Raw genomic sequence first — 23,159 nt, 5'->3', positions numbered from 1 at the left:
AACTGACAGCAACTTTGCCCCTTTACTGGAAGCCTCGTCTGGCTGTAAGAGATTACCAGTTGAGATTCTGTGTCACCCACCACTAGGAGGCCTCATTTGGATCAACTTTACAGATTGCAGGAAGTTTCCATTGAAATAGGTTTCCATACCATCATATAAATGCCCTCCTCCTAATTCTAGCTGTCTGTCCCCATACTGTCCGATTCTATCCCATTGTAGTGCTATTTATTTGCATTTTCATAAATAAAGTTTGCCTAAAGATCAGAAAGCAGAACAGCCACACTAGTCCATCATACAGGCCAGGCAGTGGTGGTGCAAACCTTTAATCCCAGCACTAGAGAAGAATGTAAGACTGGATGAGACAGGAATTCACTCCTTTTCTGTCTGAAGATTTCATAGAGGTAAGAGCTCTCTAGTAGCTTGGCTGCTTTGCTTTTCTGATCTTGAGGTTATACCCCAATACCTGTCTCTGGGTTTTTATTATTCATGTTATACCCCATCTCTCTGCTATGTGGTGAACCCACCTACTCCCATTCTTAACTGCTCAAGACTGACATAAAAATTTATTCTATTTCTCCTTACCTTTGGAGTTCAGTTGGTCCCACCTAGACTCTTTACCCAACTTCCCAGTGTCCACAGATCGTAGCTTGGTTATCATTTATTTAATGGCTGATATCTACTTACAGGTGAATGAATACCATATTTGTCTTTCTGGGCCTGCGCTACCCTACTCAGGATAACTTATTTTCTAGTTCCTACCATTTACCTGAAATTTTCCTATTATTGTTTTTAACAGATAAGTAATAATTCATTGTGTAAATGTACCACATTTTCTCTCTCCATTCTTCTGCTGAAGGGCATTTTGTTTGTTATGAGTTTCAATTATTAATAAAGACACAATGAACATGGTTGAGCAAGTGTCTTTCTGATTAAATGGAACATTCTTTGGGTATAAACTAAAGGGTATTAAAGTTGGGTTCTGAGGTAGATCAATTCCCAATTTTCTGAGGAAATGTCATGCTGTTTTCCATAGTGACTGTTTAAGTTTGCACTCTTCCCAACAGTGGAGGACTTTCTGCTTGCTCTGCATCCTCATCAGCATGTAACTGACCTTAGCCATTCTGACAGGTAGTAGAGGAAATCTCAAAGTAATTTTGATTTGTTCATAAACAGATTAACATTTTACAATTTGCTAATTGCTTAACATTTCACAAATTTTTGGTTACAACTCATGCATATGTTTGTACATATAAATACACTTAACACCAAGCCTGAGTTATGTTTATGTTCAAGTACAGATCTTCTTTATAGGCTTTGACCTCAATTAGAGGTAAATGCATCATAAGAAGACTAAAATACTTATGATTCCTGTCTCTGTTATGTTTAGCAACTTAATATAAACAATTGACATTCCTGCTATTTTTAAACACTAACTTTGATAATTTTGTTACTATGTTGTGTCCATAGTTATTGTGAAAAAAATGACACTTATTTTCTAGTTATTTAATTTTCCTCACTTCTCGGGTCTCATGGAATAGCAAATGACTTTGTACAACTGATAGTTAAATTGGTCTACTATATATTTCCCTGACGATCCTTTTTTCTCACTGATAATGGTTTTATGAATCTTCAGCAGTTCAGACTAGCAAGATCTGGGCTAAGAGGTGCCAAACAAATATCCTTCAGTTTGCTAGTCTTCCAAACCGTGCTGTTAAATGCATTCATCTTGCTTTCTGTACTTTTAAAAGTTGATTTTTAATATTTTTAATTATGTTTGTTGGGGTGGTTTCTATAATTTGTGGGAATTCCTACATGCCGAGACCAGAGGTGTCAGATCGCCTGGATCTAGAGTTCAAAGGAACTGTGATTCCTTCAACCTGTTTTAGGGACCAAACTTTGCTACTCTGCAAGAGAGTAGATAGTCTTAATTCCTAAGCCACTTCCTCAGCTGCCTTTTGTAATTTTAATCAATCATTTTATATGACTCTATTTTCCCTCATAGTGTATCAGTTATAGTTTCTTTAAATTTTTCTGTTGGTTGACCTGGGGTTTACAATGCACTATTTATTAATATCAGTTCAAGACAAAGAAATTAAAATGTTTCAAGGCAGTAATGATCTCAAATAAATGTATTCCCACTTTCTTCTCTTATCATATAGGATCCCCTGTTATTCCTCACTTTTCCTTGACCTATAATAATCCAGTATATCTTTACAATTAACTTACAAGTTACTTTTAATTGGTTTAGAATATCAAAATAAAGTATTTATATTATTTGGTTTTTATTAACATGTTTTCATTATGTAGTCCTAGTGTTTGAAATATGTAAATGTAAAGGTATTTTAACACTTCCTTCAGTATATGATATAGAAAATGAAATTGTTACTTTTTAATTTTAACTCTTTTTTCTATATTTTAATGAAAATTTAAGTATATCACTTTTGCTCTTTTATCTTACCAAGTGTCCTTACTCCAGTTCCTTCCATGTACCCCCAACATTCTCAATTGGTCACTTTCTTTCAGTATCTTTACATATATATGTATGCACACACACATACATGCGTGCAAAAACAATCTTCTGACTGAATTACCCTGTGCTTTTCAATCTTGAAGGGCAATTTTCCCATATAGAATTATAGTAAAGGACCTTGATATATTAAATATTTTATCTCACTCTCTTCTTGCAGTCACGGTATCTGAAAAGCTTATAGTATTGTTTGTATGCATGTTTTTGTGTAAGTAAAATATTTTGTTACTCTAGCTTCTTTCAAAAATTCCATAATCCTGGTCTAGTTTTGATGTGGAAGTGTCATATATCAGTCTGTTGATTTCATTGATTAAGCAATAAAGAAACTGCTTGGCCCTGATAGGTTAAAACATAGGTGGGAGGAGTAAACAGAACAGAATGATGGGAGAAAGAGGAAGTGAGCTCAGAGACGCCATGCTCCCCTCTCCCAGGTAGATGCGATAGCTCAGCTCTCAGGGGCACACGCGATGAAGCTCTGACCCAGGATGGACGTAGGCTAGAATCTCCCTGGTAAGCGCACCTAGCTGTGCTACACAGATGATTAGAAATGGGCTAAATTAATATGTGAGAATTAGCCTAGAAGAGGCTAGATAGAAATGGGCCAAGCAGTGTTTAAATGAATACAGTTTGTGTGCTGTTATTTTGGAGCATAAGCTAGCCAGGCGGCCAGGGTGCTGGGGATGCAGCCCTGCTGCTCTTATTACTACATAGTTTGACAAACATGAGTGCAAACACACAGAGGACTTCCTCTAATAAAATCTCTTCAGGCAATTGTTTCAGGGAGCTACTTGTTGGTTCCTGGCCGCTTAGTCCCAAAATAACCACACAGAAACTGTATTAATTAAATCACTGCTTTGCCCATTAGCTCTAGATTCTTATTGGCTAACTCATACATATTAATATAACCCATCTCTATTAATCTGTGTATTACCAAGAGGCTGTGGTTTACCGGCTAAAGTTTCGACATTGGTCTTGGGCAGGACTATCTGGCTTCTCTCTACAGTCGAAAAATTCAATGAAAACACAATAGTATGCATAGGGAATTTAGAAATTTCCCTCATAGGAAGAGAGCTTTTTTTTTTATCAGAGATAAAATTAGCAGTGTTTCAACAACTGAGCTTGAGAATGCAACATGCATGCTAAAGAAGAGAGACAAGAGGAAATCCCTGAGTTCCTTCCATGTACCAAAGAGTTACTATATGAACAATATGCATTTAAGTATTTATTTTATTGATTCAGAGCAGCTAGTTAATATTAATTCAGTCACAGCAGTTTTAGTACTCACACCTAGCCTTCCTAGATCACCAGGCTCTTCTTTATATTATTTTAATGTTGAATGCACTATGGGGATTGAAGAGAGACACAAAACACTGAGAAATAATTTTATGTTCCTTTTGTTCTGAGAGAGAGATGTCTCTAAGATAGGAGATTCTGACTTGGCTTTGATTAAATGTGAACTTTTGACCTCCAGTCACATCATTTTATAAACAAATAAATCATCCACATCAGTTATGGAGTTTGTATTGTAGATGTATCAATTGGGCAGCCCATGGTCAGGTATTCTTACAAGTTGAGAAATTGTGGTTTTCTGCTAAGGACTCTGTTCCAAAAAGAAGCTCTAGATTGGGGTATTGGAAGTCTGTGGGTATTAGGATGAGGACTTAAAATGCAGTTAGAAATTATACTGCCTTAGCAAAACATGAGTAGTGGCAATCAATGGCTACAGAGAAAGGGAGAGTCCATCTCCTCCTGTTGATAGGTTATGAAACCACAAGTGGTTAGTCCTAGACACATGTGTATTCAAGTAATACTAAATGGACTCAACAGGTTTTCCATGTGTGTGTATGTGTATATGTGTGTGTGTGTCTGTGTGGTGTGTGTGTGTGTGTGTGTTCAGATACTTTTATTTTCAAGGCAAATTAATTACATAGCAACAGTCAGCACACACATACATAACAATTATAAAATATCTTGAATTTGAAAGGGAGATAGTGGACACAAGAGGAGCTGGGAGGGAAGAAGTAAACATGATATTTGTCTTAGGGTTTCTGTTGCTATGAAGAGACACCATGACCATGGCAACTCTTCTAAAGGAAACTTCCAGTTTGAGGTGGCAGCTTACATTCTCGGAGGTTTTATCCACTAGCATCATGGAGGTTAGCATGGCAGCTGGGAGTATAATGAAAGACATGGTGCAGGAAGGTAGCTGAGAGCTTCCTATCTTGACTTGCCGGCAACAGGAAATGGTCTGTCTCACTGGGAGTGTATTAAGGGTATATGAGCCCTGACAGCCCCTCTCCACAATGACACACTTCCTCCAACCAGACCACACCTACTCCAAAAAGGCTATACCACTTAAGAATGCCACTCCCTTGGGGGTCTTTTTCTTTGAAAACCATCATAATACCTGAAAAATAAGAACAGTAACATGGATCTCGGGACTTGAGAGATGGCTCAGTAGTTAAGTGTGCTTGCTGCTTTTGTACAGGATCTAGGGTCAATGTCCAACATCCATATTATATAGGCTTATAGTGGTCTGTAACTATAATGTCCAGGAAATCTTACACTCTTTCTTGATCTACAAAGGCATTTCCATGCACAGGGTACACAAAACAATACTCGGGCCCACACATGAAATAAAAATAAGTAAACTTCTTAGAAAGTAGATTATGATTGAATCTATTTACTTAATGATTGAATTTACAAAAATGAATGTTGAGTAGTATGGTCATTACTTTCACTGAAGTAAATTGGGTGAATTTATGTTGATTAATACTTGTTTTGTGAGAATATGCACATTTGATGGAGAAAATATATGTTTCTTTTTACTATTTCCTAATAACATCTGTGAAGTTCTAAATAAATTTATACTTCCTAAGAATGTTAGTTGATCATCTATTTTAAGATTGTCACCTTATATGGGCTGTATGTACATTAAAGCATAAGAGAATTGACAAAGAATAATAGATAATTGAATAAATATGTAAAAACATAACTTAATGTTTGTTTTTAATATATAATAAATCAAATATTGTAAGTGATAAAATACTTTCTTTTCCTTATTAAATTAATGATACAGAAGAAAAATAGGATAACAGGGACAATGCTCAGAAATTGTCATGTGAATACTCTTTCATCTTAATTCTGGACTTGGAAAAGCAACGAAGGTTTCTTGGGATAATAAATATTTATTTTGGTTTCACATAAAACATAGTTACCTTTTCCTTCTGATACTGTTTTGCTATATTTTTATGACTTCCTTCTTTGTTAAACAGAAGATCCACAGTGTGTATGAGGCCAGTTTCCTTTCATTTAAAAATGTTTTAAAAACTGATTTATTTTACAAAGACATTTTGATCATTTATTATCAGTTTAATTGATTTTAAAATATAAGCTTATACTTGTAATATAAATAAGTTCATACTTGTAATATAAAAAGTCCATACTAAATTAACAGTGAACATATATCCTTTACAAATCAAAATAATTAGAGAACTCACATCAAAGATTTAGTTACTAGAAAGATCAAAATGAACTCTAGTAATTCTTGAGGACTTGGAATATTTCATGTTTAAACAAAGAACAGACAAGTTAAGCATCCAACCCCAACACTTACACATCTAAATTATTTATATAAAATTTGAATATGTTTTCTAAGCAAAATAATTCATCCTTCCTCAAGGGATGGCACAAGATAAATTAACTTTAATTTTGAATTCTTTTTTGAATATTAGAATTTACAATTTGCTCCAATTTTGGACAGAAGTGTTTTGATGTTCCATTTTGGTAGCAAGAAAACAATTGCATGTGATCCCACAGAAAGAAACCACAAATCACGTAATTCTCTAAAAGAGAAAAAGAAAGCTAAACTAAATCCTTTCATGAAAAGGTCTAAGTGTTGCCGGGCGGTGGTGGCACACGCCTTTAATCCCAGCACTCGGGAGGCAGAGGCAGGCGGATCTCTTTGAGTTTGAGGCCAGCCTGGTCTACAAGAGCTAGTTCCAGGACAGGAACCAAAAAACCCTGTCTCCAAAAATCCACAAAAAAAAAAAAAAGAAAAAGAAAAGGTCTGAGTGTATTATTAATTTGCTTAAATGGAGAGAGCTGATGGGCGTTAATGGAACTGGGACTTAAGTTTTATGGAGCTTGAAATAAATGGCTGAAATTTTGGAGCTCTAAAACTTATGTGATGTTACCAACTTTATTCACTATAAGTTAATAAATAATGTCCTATTTAATGACATTTAAGTTGTATTTTTACTATATGTACTCAAGAATTTATAAGCAACAGCTTTGACTCTCTATTATACTTCGTAATAGACCATGGAGCAGAAAGACTATTTTTGGCAAGTGGTCTTAAATTCTACCAATGAATATAAGTCTGTTGCATGTACAATTATATACATTAAATTATAAAGTCTTATGTTTTCAAAACCATAAAATGTCTATCATTTTAATATCTATAATAAAACTATCAAATGGGTAGAATTTTTGTTTATAAAGTAACACTTCATTTCTTTACAGACGAAATTATATACAAAGTAAATTTGTACTTGTAAGGTAATTTTAAGAGTTTGAATTAATAGAAAGTGAATATTGATTAAGTAGGTGAAACCAATGCTTTCCTTTTGTAGCTGTTATTGCATGATTATTCCACAGATACACATATTTTTGTTGAATTTTTTTGTGGCACATGCATGCCATGATGGCTAAACAATCTTTAACTAATAGTTGAAGATTCTTTTCTGCATACAAACAGCAAATATTTGTGAAATATATGGACTTTAACCACCTAAAGAAATCAAATGTTTAATTTCATTTCTAAGCGCTTACAGAAACACACAAATGTGTGTTATTCTCAACTTTTCTCTGAAGTTATATACATATATAATTTTCCCATAATGTACTGAAATGAGGAAAAGTAGATATGAAGAGTAGAAATATTTCTTGACCACACATTTACAAGAGTCTGTGAAAACAAACTGCATAATTATGATGTTCAAATCTATTCTTCCCTTTTCTTTAAAAAAATTAAAAATGGAATTAGCCATCAACAATTGGCCTGGAACTTTTACTTATCTACACTCTGTCTGGTTGGAATGTTTGGCCAATTTACAGTGGACAGAGTTATGTGGGCTTTTAAAAGCAAATAAAGAATGTAATCTTATACTAAGGGAAAAGTGGAGGTAGGAAAGAATTCTGTTATATAAGCACAAAATTTCTTTGCCATGTGGAAAGTTTCCAGAGTGATAAAGAATACCAACTCCTAAACTGATATAAATGTTTTGTATGTGCATGTAGTACATTTCGAGAGCAGTACTAATGCAATTGGGCCCACGGTAGGAAGGCCAAATGAGGCAGGAATATGAAATTCCAAACCACCATTTTAAGCAGAATTTTTGCTCTGTCAGCAGTAGGCTGTACAATTGGAAGACACTTTCTATTTATTTGTACATGTTGGTGGGTTCATTTGCAAGCATCTTTCTAATGCATATCACCAGATTTTGACAGACACGTGTGGATTTTCCAGGCAAGCTAATAAACTGACATTCCTTTGACCAACATGCTTTCAATATTTCCTTACATAAATGAAGAGGATGGTTTGCTTCTATGTGGCTTGAAAGTAGGTAACATAGTACACCGGAGGATGCCTCTTTTTATTTTCTACAATGGTTTGCCTATAACATTGCATCCTACTAAGTAAAACAAGCAGCCTTACAGTATTTATAAACAGCCCATTTATAAACAGGAGGCATAAAACCAATGTCTCAGTATAGGATATCATTTTAGCATCTTATCCATTTGAATAAACCAATTCTCACAATTTTTCCAATCATATATAACTCACAAAATAGTCTTGTAACCTTAATTAATATTTTGTGTATCTAATAAAATTGGGCCTCCTTTTAGATTTTGAAATCATACAACTACTTCTGTGTGCACTTGAGCCAATACATTAAACCTCAAACCTCACTGTAGTTTTGGCTTTCTTGTCTCAGAAAGTTAGAAGTGTTGATCACTTTTTATACGCCTTCTGGTTGTTTGCATGCTTCCTTTGATAAATGGTCTACTTTGGTCTATTAACAACCATTTTAACTGGTTATTATTACAACTATTCATTATTGCTATTGTATATCTAAAGTTCCTCATACACTTGAAATGTTAACTGATTTTTTTTCTTCAGGATAATTATACTAGATTGGAAGAACACTTCCCAGGTTTTGTAAGCTCTCAGCTGCTCAGAATAGAAGAATGGGTGTGAGAAGAGGGGGAAAGCCATACCAATAAGGAATTTTGGCTCTGTGGTTGCTGTTGGAGTGGCTAGACTCATGGTATGGGAAGCACCCCTATTGGCTATGAGACAGGAAGTTAGAATGGTTAAAAATAATAGGACTGTCTAACTCTCGACTCCAGGTGAATGTTGCTATTTTGAAACTGACACAAAGTCATGATGTTCTGAATCAGGAAGGAAATCCTCAGTGGAAAGTTTTGTAAATAGAGCTTATGGATTTAAGCCTGCTGTCCAGAGAGTGAGAAGACTTGAACTGTTAAAGAATCCTACTGACCATTGTTTATACTAATCTCTGGTTAGACTTTTGCTGTTGGTTGTTTAAAACCATTCAGGATTTTCTCTTTATCCTTGAGGACAATGGAGGATCTGTTTCTCAGGCATCCTTTAGCGTTCCTTTCACAGGTACTTCCGTCTTCTGAGATTGAGTCAAAGATCATGCTTGACCATGACTTCACTTAATTTTCATAGTTTCAATTTTTCCACTTCCGCTGTTTGCCTTAGGAATTCGCTACATAAGAGAATTTCATAAGTAATTGTGATTAGTCAAAATACAGTCAGTTTACAACAAATGTTTCCTTTATATGGGTCGTCATTGCTAGTATAAACCGTTGTTATTTAATTCTGTCTTCTTGCCTTAATTTTTCAATTATTTCTAAGGTTTTTTTCCAGCATGTTCAAGCTACCAGGCTATCCAGGTATTTACTATCATTTAATGAAGCTACTGTTGTTATCTTAAAAGACTGGAGACTGAGACTTGAAAGGTTTCAATCATTTGATGACTAACACTTGCTCAATATTATCTTATTTGATGGGCTGACAAAAATTATGTCAATATTTGAAGTTTTACAGATATAATAACCAGCAATCTATCATTCTAATACATAATTTGTAAACTGTTCCCACTTATCTCCTTTTCTCAATTGAGAAATTTTACACAACAAGAATATAGACAAAACATTTATTAAGATTGAATCAGAAAGAAAATTATTATAAAACAACTCTTTGGTATATCTATAATTTATTATTGATTAACTAGGAAGGTAAATTTTGACATGACTGATATTGGTGAGCTTGCATTCTGTTTAGTACAGTCCAAAAATAAAACTGACTCAATATTTACATGCTGAAGGATAATGGGAAAAAATATTAACATATTCATTTTCCATAATTAAATCTTTCTCTCAGAGCAGAAAACTTTATATGTTTATGAACACATGAAACTCAGTACTTTATAACATGTGATAGTCTGAAGTCTTATTGTGTGTTTTAGGTGGCATCCTCTGCCATTGCCTTGCTTGGTGTAACGTGATACAAAGGGGACAGGTTGCAAGTTCAGAAACAAGGCTGCAAAGTAAGGGATGCACCATTTCTGTAAGAATAATGTCAGGACTCGGGAGGCTGAGACAGGCAGATCTCCATGAGTTTGAGGCCAGCCTGGTCTACAGAGAGAATTCCAGGACAGGCTCTAAAGCTACAGAGAACCCTGTCTTGAACTGACTCCCCCCCCCCCCAGGAATAGTCTCAAATACCTAATTACTCATTTTATTTCACTTAACTTAGGAACACTCTGTGTTCAGAAGCCCTTTACTGGTACTAAATATGTTGCAACCCACTGCTGTAACTCAGAATTTAAGGACCTTTTCTTCAATGTTACAACATTGATCTTAGGTATGCTGTGTTTTGGATCAATCTCTGGAATTTATTTACCTTTGTGTTGCCTATTTTATAGATACAAACCCCATTTTTGTAGAGTATATACATTATTCTTACAACATGCCCATTATCCCTACAAATGGAGAGCTTCTGAAAATACATTTCTAGAAGGTCTCTTGGCTCAGGATTTGTTGAATGACTCTAGAACAAAGTGAAAAACATGCCTTTGGTTCTTAAAACACTGATCGAGTATATAGCTGGATCTTAGTCATATATCATAAATGTAACTAATTACTGCTCATTACTTTGCTCTCAGGAACTTTGTGTTAAATCTTGGATTAAGCTACCTCAACTAGATACTATTATTTTGATCACCACCACATGATTCAATCAACATTGCTATAAGATCAGCTATTTTTGTTATCTTCATAATTTATTCTAGATATTGTTGTTCAACAGAATATCTGCATAAAATGTATTTCATATGTATATAATGCAAATTTATTAACAAAAGGGAAGAGGTCACACTCATTGAGTGACAGAAAAGAGACCTACTGGGTTCAAACAAGCAATGACCCTCCTTAGGCTCCCGTGTTTGAACACTTGTTACCCAGTTGGTGTTCATATTTGGGAAGGTTGCAGCAGCTTTCTGCTGTGGAACTGTGTTAGAGGAAGTGAGTAGACAGGGCAGGCCTTGTTGTTAATAACCGAGTTCTCCTTCCTTTTCACTCTCTGCTTCCCTTGTGTAGAAGCAATATGATCAGCCAGTTCTCTGCTGCTGACCCCTTGCCTTCCCACCTCTTTTGCATGCATTTGGGTTTTTATGACTATTTCCTAGTTTGTTTGTTTTTTTTTCATTTTTGCTTGAAAAGGTATATTAGGGGAAAAATCTACGGTATCAAATATATCACAAAAAAAAAGAATTTGTCCAGCAAAAAACATAAGTACACATGAATGAAAGATCTAGCAATATGTGATTGCATCTTTCTTAAATCTTTGGCTAAGGCCCATGATCCTGTACAAGAGCATCTCCCTGTTTGTGACTGCAACAGAGAGCAACTACTATCCACAACATCCCTATACTCCCACCCCTGTTCTATTTAGGGCTCAGAAGCCTTGTCTGATATGCTTTGGTACTTTCTCCCTGTAGAAGACTGACAGGTCCAAAGGCAGATATAGGAAGGCTGAAGTATTTGTCTCTTTTAACCCATAGACCACTTCAAGGGAAGTTTCCTGCAAATTTTCTATGAAAATCTTTAATTTATTTCTCAGTTCCAAGACATCTCATTTCTGTGGTATTTCCTTAGTGTGGCTAAACCGCACTTCAAACTTTCCCCTGGCAGTAGTTCTCCTTCCTGGCAAAAGCTCAGTGCTGTGGAACTGACCTTGGCTTGCAGAGCCTACATTATATTCTTTCCCTAAAATACTGTGGTCTGAAACTAATGCACTGCTCCAAAGCTTGCCTTCCACTCCTGCAGCAAGTTGGTATCATTTATAGTTTGACATGGACAGTTAAAACTTAAATGCTATGAGAGCAAATCGACTAATGTTCCCCATGACTGTTTAGTTATTCTGTTGTGTGTTTTCTTTTCTGTTGCCATTATTGATTTTGATTTTATTTTTCCAGCAATGGCAAGGTACGTTGGAAATTCCTAGGCTGAAATATGGTTCAGAGGGTGAAGCCACATGCCACCTGATCTACTTTTGAATCTGGGGACCCGATGATAGAAGGGAAGAACTGAGTTCTGAAGGTAATCTTCTGAAACTAGACCCCACACACAACACACACCTCAGCATGAGGTCACTCATACAGATATACATGAAAATGATAAATTAAATTTAAGTACTTCCAGATTTGCAGTCAGATATTTGTGTTCCAATTCATCATCATAGTTAACAAGGTACATATTTGTTCTCCTCAAAAGAAGTTATTTTCAAACTTAGCACCTTTTAGCCCTTAGTTTTTGAGAATTTGGTAAAGGCAATACAGAGGACAAACTGAGAATCATAAAATACAATCCAATAAGTTAAACTTGCCACAATTATGTCTGCTGTGTGTTTGTGCACTGTGTGAAAATGTATTGCTGTGGTTGGTGTAGTAAAAAGTTGAATGGTCAACAGCTAGGCAGGAGGTATAGATGAGACTTCCGGGCAGAGTGAGAACTCTGGGAAGAACAAGGCAGAGTTCCCAGCCAGACACAGGTAGGAAAGGGAGATGCAAGATGGAAGAAAGGTACTGCCACACGACAGAATGTAGATTAACATAAAAGGGTTTGTATAAATTATAAGGCCTAGTTAGAAAAAAGCCTAAGCTAAGGCTATAATGAGTTTCTGTGTCATTATTATGGCACACAATGTGAAGACTTGGTTGTCCATGTAGGGCCTCAGAAAGTGATCTCTCTGGAAGACTAGGCATACAAAGGCATGGCTCTTTTAAAAGCCACTGCTGATGTGGGCTTCCTCTCTGTAGGCAGTGATTACCACTGATTAAAAAGGAAACTGCTTTGGGCCTATAGCAGGGCTGAATAAAGGTAGGCAGTGAAAGCTAAACTGAATGCTTGGAGAAAAAAGACAGAGTCAGGAGGAGCCATGTAGCTTCCCCATAGACAGATCAGGACAGAAATTTGCCGGTAAGCCAAACCATGTGGTGATATGTAGATTAACAGAAATAAGTATAATTAAGTTGTAAGAACTAGCTAGTAAGAAGATATAGCTTATATACCAAGCACTGATTTAATTAATACAGTTTCTGTGGGGTTATTTGGGGCTGAGCAGCCGGGATCAAACAGGTGGCCCTCTACAACATTCTGCTGTTGAGCAGATGGTGTTATAGGTAAAATGCCTGTGTCATCATGGATAGCAGCTTCCTAGAGCTAGGACAGCAAACACTCCAGCATCAGGCTAGGTTCTAAAGGCACCGAGGGGAGTGGAGCCAATGATCAGAGCTGTATAGCAGCTGGCATGACCAATAAAGGTTTGTCTCAAAAACAGAGAATGCTACAGACATGTAGCAAAGCTGTCCAGACTGAGAAAACCTTTAAACTGATACTGTAATAAATGGGAATAAGCAGACATGGAAAAGAATAGTTTAAAAATGGTAAAGTCTCTAAAGAAGGAGTATAGTCTTTTATATATAAACACCACATAGAGATGGAAAATACCCAGGGTGTCTAGAGCCTGTATAGAGCTTTGCTAACTTTGAATTTTTAAGTACAAAATAATAATAGCTGCTAAAAGACGTTGGGTTACAGAAATTGCTTAATTAAATGAACCTATATATCTTAACTTCAAAATGGAAGTCAGAAAATATGTTGTGTTTGGAGAGAGGTTATGCCTTTGTTTCCATAGGAAACAAAAAGTCTTCAAAATTAATGAAGATCAGATTTTATTATGGGAGACCTCCTGAAAATCTTGGTTACAGACATGAAAAAAAAAAACAAGAAAACTACAGGACTACAAACATATATGCTGATCTGTCTGCTATGGGAATAGCTCTGAGACTGAATAAGACATGATAAATCTTGTTGGCTACAGATTCCTCAGGCCTTAATATTACATGCCATCCTTTAATATGGCATGGATAGAGGTTTGGTTATACATTCCAAAAATCTTACAAAGTTGACAGATACTTTTTACCTGCTGAAACATTGAAACATAAAACAAAAAATCATTCTAACGGACTTGTGCACACTGTACGTTTAATACTTGTGTTAATACCGATATTAAACATTTTTGTTTTTTAGGAGAAAAGGCTCAGGACCATTAAAGATATGTTGTCCATAGGATCTAGCCTCTCAGAGCGCCTCTGCGGCAGCTTCCTCAAAATATTTCATCCTGAACAACTTCAAAGCTGCTAGCTGAGATTACAGCCAAGACTTCAGATAATCTTTACATTTTCCCAACACACAGAGGCTATATAAAAAATAATGCAGCTAGATCTCCCAGGACATGACCATTATCTCAATTTATTTAGGGTCTTCCAAAACTGCTATTGTCCCAAGACAACAGGAAGCAGTCTAGAGAACAAGACACCCATGCTCTCAAGAGGAGAGATGAGTAGTTTTGGGCATTGGTGAGTTATGCATGATTGTCATAATTTAGCGGTGTTGGTGACAAGTTCCTATTGGTCGTGGTCAGGAAAAAGGCTGAACAAAGAAAATTAGATTCATGTATTTCTTCCTAAAAGAAGACAGATGGAGATAGAAATCATGGGATAAAAGAGTGTGCTGTAGGGTCTACTTTTGAACAATCACTAGTCTCAAATATTTTATACTGGTTGGATTTTTGTATATTGATACAAATAGGTTATTTTGTTATACTGTATATGTGTTTCTACTCGTGTTTAAGCTATTGTGCCTATATAACTCTTTTAAAAATGTAATGTAAAATTTTAGTCCTTAAAAGCTGTTTAGGATAATCAAGAATAACAGAATAGTAGTTAGTCGTATAACTATCAAACTTATAGACATGGTAGGTATGTTTTCAAGGTCAAATAAATATATTTTAAAGAGATAGATGGTCTTCAAACACTTCAAAACCTTCAGAATGTAGCATTTTAAATATTTTAATAAGATAAGGCTTTTCATGATAGTGAGACACGTCTGCCTCTGGCAACACTAATCTACTTCAGGAAAGATGATGGGCAATGAAGAATCTCCATATGGAGTTGTTTTCTTTTTTTTTTCAAAAGTTAGCCACTGGACAAGAAACTGCCCTTTCCTTGACTGCAGACAATGTACTGTCTAAATTGATGAGAAGGACACAACTGAAGAGGACTGCTGAACTTTCCCAACAAAGAAGGGAGTCCTTCAAAATTCCTGCTTCACAGACTAGTCTGTCAGAAACTCTAAGCATGTAGAATGAAGATGGATGCCTTAATATTGCCGAAGAACCTTGGGTAACTTTCTAGGCAGTCAAATGTGCCTGTCATTTTTATAGTTCTTAAAACGGTTTACTCTACAGTTCCTGTTTACTTAGGTAATAGTGCATCCTTCTCTGGACTTTGGTGGAATTGAAGACTAGATAGTTAAAATTTTATAGTTTTCTTTTTTACAAAATTAAAAAAACTTACATAAGAAATGTAAGGTTTTTTTCTTTCTTCTCTTTTCTTTTATATTGATTTTTATTGAGATATAAAGTTTATATGACTGAAAATCTTAAAAACTTAAGTTGTTTCTCTAAGAAGATGTTTTAAGGTCTAAAAGATTTTTAGGATGGTAATACTTGTTATGATAAAAATAATTTAGGTATAAAACTTTGAACTCACTAAAATAGGATTGATAATACAGTACATTCTCTGAATTTGCTAAATACGAGTGTATTGGACACTGTGAATGTAGTTCTTGCTTGATAAGTGTTCTGACTGTATATTTATTTTAATATGTTAGTGTTAAAACCGTTCCCCTTTTTTAGACAAAAGGGGGAAATGTTGTGGAATATTTTTACAATGATTGAAGATATATTTGTTGCAATTAGTATAATTAAAAGCTGAACATCTAATATTTAGGCAGAAGTTATAGGTGGGATTTTAGACAGACAGAGAACTCTGGGAAAAAGAAGGCAGAGTCATTAGCCAAACATGGAGAGGTAATTTGAGGTGCAAGATAGAAGAGAAATAACAGATTAGTGTAAATGGGTTAATTTAAGTTATAAGAGCTAGAGAGAAAATAGATTAAGCTACAGTCAAACTTTTATAATTAATAATAAATCTCTTGGTCATTATTTGTGGGCTGGCAGTCCAAAGACAGTCCAAATACACACCCCAGATAAATAAAAAAAATAATTCATATTATTTCCTTTTCCCTGATTTCATGTGTGATATGATTTAAACTTGTGAAAATTTGAAAATTGCTATAATCTGGACATAATATTTGTCTTTCCTTAAAATCTGTGTGCTCAAGCTCTAATGCACAATGTGGCTGCCATGAGGATAAAATTAATTGATTCAACTTTGATGGAATTGTAAAAATGGGGCACTTATCCTTGAATATTAGTGCCATTAGAAAATTCTCTTTTTCTCACTCTTTCCTGTATCTCCCCCCATCTCACCTCTCTCTGTTTCTCATTATATGAAGGCACAGCAAGTATAGGATCAACTACTAGCCAAAATCAGCTCCACCAGCAGAAAGGAACCATGTTGGCCTCTTTGATCTTGGCATACTCAGTCGTCTGAATTATGAGATACAAAATGTTCTGTTTAAACCACTTAGCCCATGATATTTTGTTCTACTATTTGTCACTTACCAAGGCAACCTGAGAAACAGAATGTGATATTTACTGGAAGCTATTATACCCCAGAACCATGAAATTTTAAGAAAACACGTATTAACTCACAAAATGCTTATATAATAACCATATGGAATAAAACTCATACTGGTACATTCACAATTGAGAATAAATAGGACGAGAAATTGTAAACAAGGCATCAAAAATTTCATAATTTGCAATTGAATAAGCAGATGGATTTTCTGTTATTATAAACTTTTAGCATGAAATAGCATAGCTGTTTTAATATTTCTGTGCAATATTCCTTCTGTACATTACTCTCATTAGTTAGTAAGGAACTGACTGGTCAGTAGCCAGGCAGGAATTATAGGTGGAACAGCCAAATTGAGGAAGAGTAGAGTCAGTGAGGACACCAGTAGACTCATGGAAAAGCAAGATAGACATGCTTTACTGAGAAAAGATACCAAGCCACATTGCAATGTATGGATAAGAAATATAGAAAAATTAAAAATGTAATAACTAGCTAGTAATAAGTCTGAGCTATCAGCCAAGCATTTATAAATAATATTAAATCTCTATGTTGGTTATTTGGCAGCGAGTGTTTCAGGACAGGAAAAGTCTGCATACATTATCTAATTCTTGAAGTCAGTTTTTAGCCCAGGTATTTTGGGATTATATGCCTTCTGAAGGCTCTGGAGATTATTACTGTTGTGTTCATCCACTCTTGTGGCTCTAAGAGGTTTCTATCCAGAGCCTCCAGTCTCATCCTCTATCTTCATCTTACCTTTTCATTGTGTCCGTCCCGGTTTTCCCTTTGCTGTTATCTTCTGAGGATATCTGTCACCTACCTTAGCACCATTTCATATGCTCCTGTATGACCATATCTCAGCATCTCCAATTAATTACACAGTCTATAAAAGAGAATATCTTCTCATGTTCTGAGAATTAAAATGGATACATTTCACTTTGATGTTCCTACTCACCCCAATATAAGGGCAGTGTTTGGAATCAGACTGTTCTTTTTGTTGTCTTGTATAAATTTGTCAGTTAGCTTCTTTTCTCAGACCATCTACTGAAAAGATGCAAGTTTCTGATCTGATAAAGACTATTATAGAGAAGAAAAGATGCTACTACACATACTTATGGTGGGTTGACATGTTTATAATAATACTCCTATTTAACTGGGGAACTTGAATAAAACCCCCTTATAGATTTCAGACTTATAGGCAGAGTGCCACCCCTAACATTGCAGTATTTTAATGAAAAAACAATATTATCCACATCAATGGTATGTTAAATATTAGACAAGAGTCTATATGCTAGCATTTTTACAGGGTTATTTTTGTGAGATTTTTATACATTTTGGAAATTAAGTAGAGACGTGTTCCTGCTCACAGTAAATGCTTACTGAAGTGCCCAAGAGGTGTCATACATCCTTACTACAATTCTCTCTCTCAAACAATCTATTGAAAATATTCTCTAAGTTGCTGTTGCTTTTTAGTCAGTTTGAAATTATCTTAGGTATAATATTGAAAAATAATGTAATATAAAATTGGAGTATACACACACACAGGAAATTACAGGAAAAAGTTATAAAGTTTCCTCAGTTTTCATTTATTCAAATTCTGCTAATTATTATGTTGTCATTAACCATGTACTTTATATGTACTGTTGCTATTGTTAACTGGGATGAAGTTTCTGACCTTCTAAATTCATTGAAAATTTGTTTCAAACTCTTTAAAAGTGTCTTCAAATTTGGTTCATCCATCCCTATGTTAAAATAATCTTTCATTCTACAGAATCTGAAGAAAATATAACTAGTAAATCCAAGGCGTAGTTGGTAGATATGCATAGTAATCCCCATATGTATTTCATTATTGATAATTGAAGTCACATTCTGACTGTTGATTCTTTCATTTTTAATCAAGAACATCTTTTATCTCTGAGCATAATGATCATGGGCAGTGATAACACTTGACAGAACTCAGCTCTCGGGGTTTAAAAAGCTGTGGAAATATCTCTAATGAAAGACAACAGCATTCATGTTGAGAAACGGCAAGGGACCCACTTATTGAGAGCGTGGCAAGTAGAACTTCACTGTCCGTAGGCTGAGAATGCCCCCCCCACCAGGTGAAATGGATGAATCATAATGCCATTTCCAGAGTCATGGAGCTCTATGGTAGGTTTTCTTTTCTTTCCTAACCACAGTGTATATGCCATCCTGTACCGGCAACTTTACGTGTGTTTGTTACATGATACTTGTTCCTTGCAGTTTGATAAACATTAACATTCTTATGATGTATTTTTTTTTTCTCCTAAAATGTTCTCAAAGAAACTAGTATGGAAAACACTAATGTTTGGAGAACATGAAATCCATAATTTATTAAAGTTGAATCATCAAATTTGGATTCTGGTAAAAGAAAATAATATGTCAAACATTGAAATGAATTCATGGATAATTGTGAGTAACATGTTAAACATTTTTTCAATTTAAACAATTGTATAAGGGAGTAATTGACTTGAAGAGTTGGCCACACCTTACCTATAGCTCAGTAACTTGCTGTGTGTGATTGAAACCTGTGCTAATGTACGAGGTACCTGTGCACATGTCCAGTTAAAGATAATGAAATTGGCCGGGCGGTGGTGGCACACACCTTTAATCCCAGCACTCAGGAGGCAGAGGCAGGCGGGTCTCTGTGAGTTTGAGACCAGCTTGATCTACAGAGCTAGTTCCAGGACAGGCTCCAAAACCACAGAGAAACCCTGTCTCGAAAAAACAAAACAAAACAACAACAACAAAAAAAGATAATGAAATTGCTTTGGGGGACATATCATGAGATATTATGTAGCCTTAATTTTGTCCTCTGAATCAAAGTATAATATTAAAGTATTCTGTTCCTGCAGGGTTCGTTAAGTCAGGAGAATTAATGTGTGCAAACACCTACTAATCAACTACTTCACAGCTTATTGGACAGAAAAGATAGGGATTGGATACTTCAATTTAATAGAAAATCCATCTTTGAGATGAAAACTCACAAATACAAAGCATATAATTTAGTTTAAAAAACCACAAAATCATTTTCAAAACTATATAAATATAATAACAAAATCATGATAGATTAAGCTGTGCATTTTAGTGACCTTGATAGTGATATTTGATATGTGATGACAATCTTATCTGTGGCCCTTTTCAATGCATGCAAGTTTTATCTATTTCCCCAAAGTTTTCCTAATAAATGCTGTTTGCCTCTAAATGTACTGTCTTGTTAAATGTCGGTGAAACAAAACTGCTTGTCACTCTTCCTTGTGGAGCTCAGGGCAGAATCAAGACGATGCAGGACCAGTGTTCACAACTGGCAGCTGCCTCTGTTGGTGTTGTTCTCAGCCCCTTTACCAGCATTTCAAAAGAAGACATCATCTCTTCTCAAACATTTTTTCAGATGTATTCTGTAGCTTTTCTGTTGAAGAAAAATGTTTACATTTACAAATTTACTTTAATATTGATTGGGTGTGGTGGCTCACACCAATAATTCTACCATTTAGGAGGCAGAGGCAGGCTAATCTTCATGTTCCAGGTTAGTCTGATCTACAAAGTGAGTTCCAGAATAGCCAGGGCTGTTATAGAGAGAAATCCTCCCTTGAAATAAGGTCCAAATCAGGAGCAGAAGGAGAGGGAGCAAGAGCAAGGAACTCAGGACCGCGAGGGGTACACCCACACCCTGAGACAATGTGGATGTTCTATCGGGAACTCACCAAGGCCAGCTGGCCTGGGTCTGAAAAAGCATGGGATAAAACCGGACTAGCTGAACATAGCGGACAATGAGGACTACGGAGAACTCAAGAACAATGGCAGTGGGTTTTTGATCCTACTGCACGTACTGGCTTTGGGGGAGCCTAGGCAGTTTGGATGCTCACCTTACTAGACCTGGATGGAGGTGGCGGTCCTTGGGCTTCCCATAGGTCAGGGAACCCTGATTGCTCTTCTGGCTGATAAGGGAGGGGGACTTGATCGGGGGAGGGGGAGGGCAATGGGAGGCGGTGGAGGAGAGGAGGCAGAAATCCTTAAATAAATAAATAAATTTAAAAAAAAAAGAAATAAGCAATCCCCCAAACAAACAAACAAGGCCCAAATCACAAAAAACTGTATTATTATCAGCATATCTATTAATCTATAAATAAATAAGAAAGCATGGAGGAATTAAATGTCAATATTCTTTATACTTTATGCTTCCAAAATTATGTCTTTTGCCTAAAAAGTAACTTTTTTCTTACCTGGACAATTACATTCATTGTCCACTTTTGCTCACTATAGAGTAAACTTTTATTGTGGTTCTTACATAGATGCTGTATTCCTTAGTATGAGCAAATGTTCACTGACCATTTTCTAAATGGTTAAACAAATATTCCTAAATAGGATTGTCACCTGGCTACATATTTAATGTATATTCCAGCACTCTACGTCATTATCATTTTCTTTAGACACCTTTTCTTCATACCATTATGTTGTTTCAGATATGACCTTATTATTATTATAATATCAATTTATCCAGGATTGACCATGTATTGAACCCACAATTTTATATGTGTCATGTTGAAATTGGCATATATACTTCTAATAGAAAGTTCTAAGTAGGACTATTTATTTCTACCACCATATCTAAGCCTGCTCAACACTCTCTCCCACTTAAAAACAATTAAGACCATCAAATAAGCATCCAGTGCTACACTACTTTATTTCATTCTCCTAATGTCTTATTAGCAGAGCTTAGAAGTCTGCTACCAGCCAACTTTTCTGCTGGTGCCATCTCAAGTTAAGACTAGCACACTTACTATTTCAACCTGTTGGTCTCCTTTGAACTTTTTATTCCTCAATTTGTAGAATTTATCTTTGAATCTTCAATCATTGTCTTCTGTGCCTGCCTCCTCTTTCCCTCTGACCCCCTTTCACTCATTTCCTACTCTGTTCTAACCACGGGAATGATCTGTCATTGATCAATCCAATGGTATCTTACCCCGAGCTTTATAGTATCTCCCTACATTCTTCTCTATGTCTATATGAATTTGCTTTGCTAAATGCAGCATGAACCCCACCAAACTCATTCTAGATACTCTTCTTAGTTTGCTTGACACACAGAATCATTAACCAAGCGGCTTCTTATTTATATGTATGTTAGTTTTGTCTATTAGACGTGGATTCCTAATGTGTTTATTAAATTTTAATTATTCTATCTTTTTCTTTTTGTTTTGTTCTTTTAAAGGCAGGGTTTCGCTGGGTAGAAACTTGCTCTGTAGACCAGGCTGGCCTCAAACTCACAGAGATCCACCTACTTCTGCCTTCTGAATGCAAGGGTTAAAGACGCTACCATAATCAGGCTTTTTTTTAAAGTTTTATTTATTTATGTATATGGATGTTTTGCCTACACATATATCTGTGCAACACATGCTGTGACCCCAGAGCCAGATAAGAGAATCAGATATGCTGGGTATGGAGTCACAAATTGCTGTGAACCATTCTAGATGCTGGGCATTGAACCTCAGGGATCTGAAAATGTAACAAGTGCCTTCAGCCACTGAACCTTCTCTCCAGATCCCCTCTCTTTTTAATTTTCAAATATTTTTATGTGCCTAAGTATTTTGCCTGCATATAAATTAATGTACCTCTCAGGTACCTGATGCACATAGAGGCATAAGAGCTCCTGGAACTGCAGTTGCCTATGGTTGATACCTGCCCTGTCGGTGCTGGTAATTAACCTGGGTCCTCTGGAAAACAATCAGTGCTCTTAACTCCTGAGGCATCCCTTCAGCCCCTTTAATTATTTTATTCTTATTGTAAAGCATTTACAAGCCACAAAAAGTAAAATAATAATCTTAAAATATTGTGAGATACTATATATTAATTAGATGATATTTGAACTTTGAATTAATTGATAAAATTGTTTCAGTATCAAGATTAAAATGGCAACATATGTAATATTTTGGCACTATTACTCTAGGTATACTGATGGAAATTTCTGTTACATTATCACCACTCTTTCAATACAAATTTTAGTCTTAGGCTTACTCTAAAATAATCACAAGTGAATAAAAGAGAAAACACATCATGACGCTGGTGTGCTTGTACGACATTAGCAACATTCTTCAGTTTTGCTGCAATTGCATTGTCATCGAGTTGTCTGGAGGAAATTTCAGTTGCATCAACTTTTTCTTCTTATTCTAGCATATAATTTCTGTTTCTGTTGTTTCTCTCTCAGGGGTGAGAATCTCATAGTAAAAACAATATGCTCACTTAGCTCATAACTTCACACTGCCTTTGTTAGCCAGTGAGAAGGAATGGAACTAGAGAGATTTCTCCCTGATGCCGTCACGTAGAGCTATCCTCATACAATGATGACTGTCTCTGTAGAATGTAAAAACTACACACATGCAAATAGTTAGCACCAAAAGAAACATGGATTTCAATTA

This window comes from Microtus ochrogaster, chromosome 26 (genome assembly GCF_000317375.1).
Source record: "Microtus ochrogaster isolate Prairie Vole_2 chromosome 26, MicOch1.0, whole genome shotgun sequence".
NCBI lineage: Eukaryota > Metazoa > Chordata > Mammalia > Rodentia > Cricetidae > Microtus > Microtus ochrogaster.
This window is presented reverse-complemented; position numbering follows the sequence as displayed.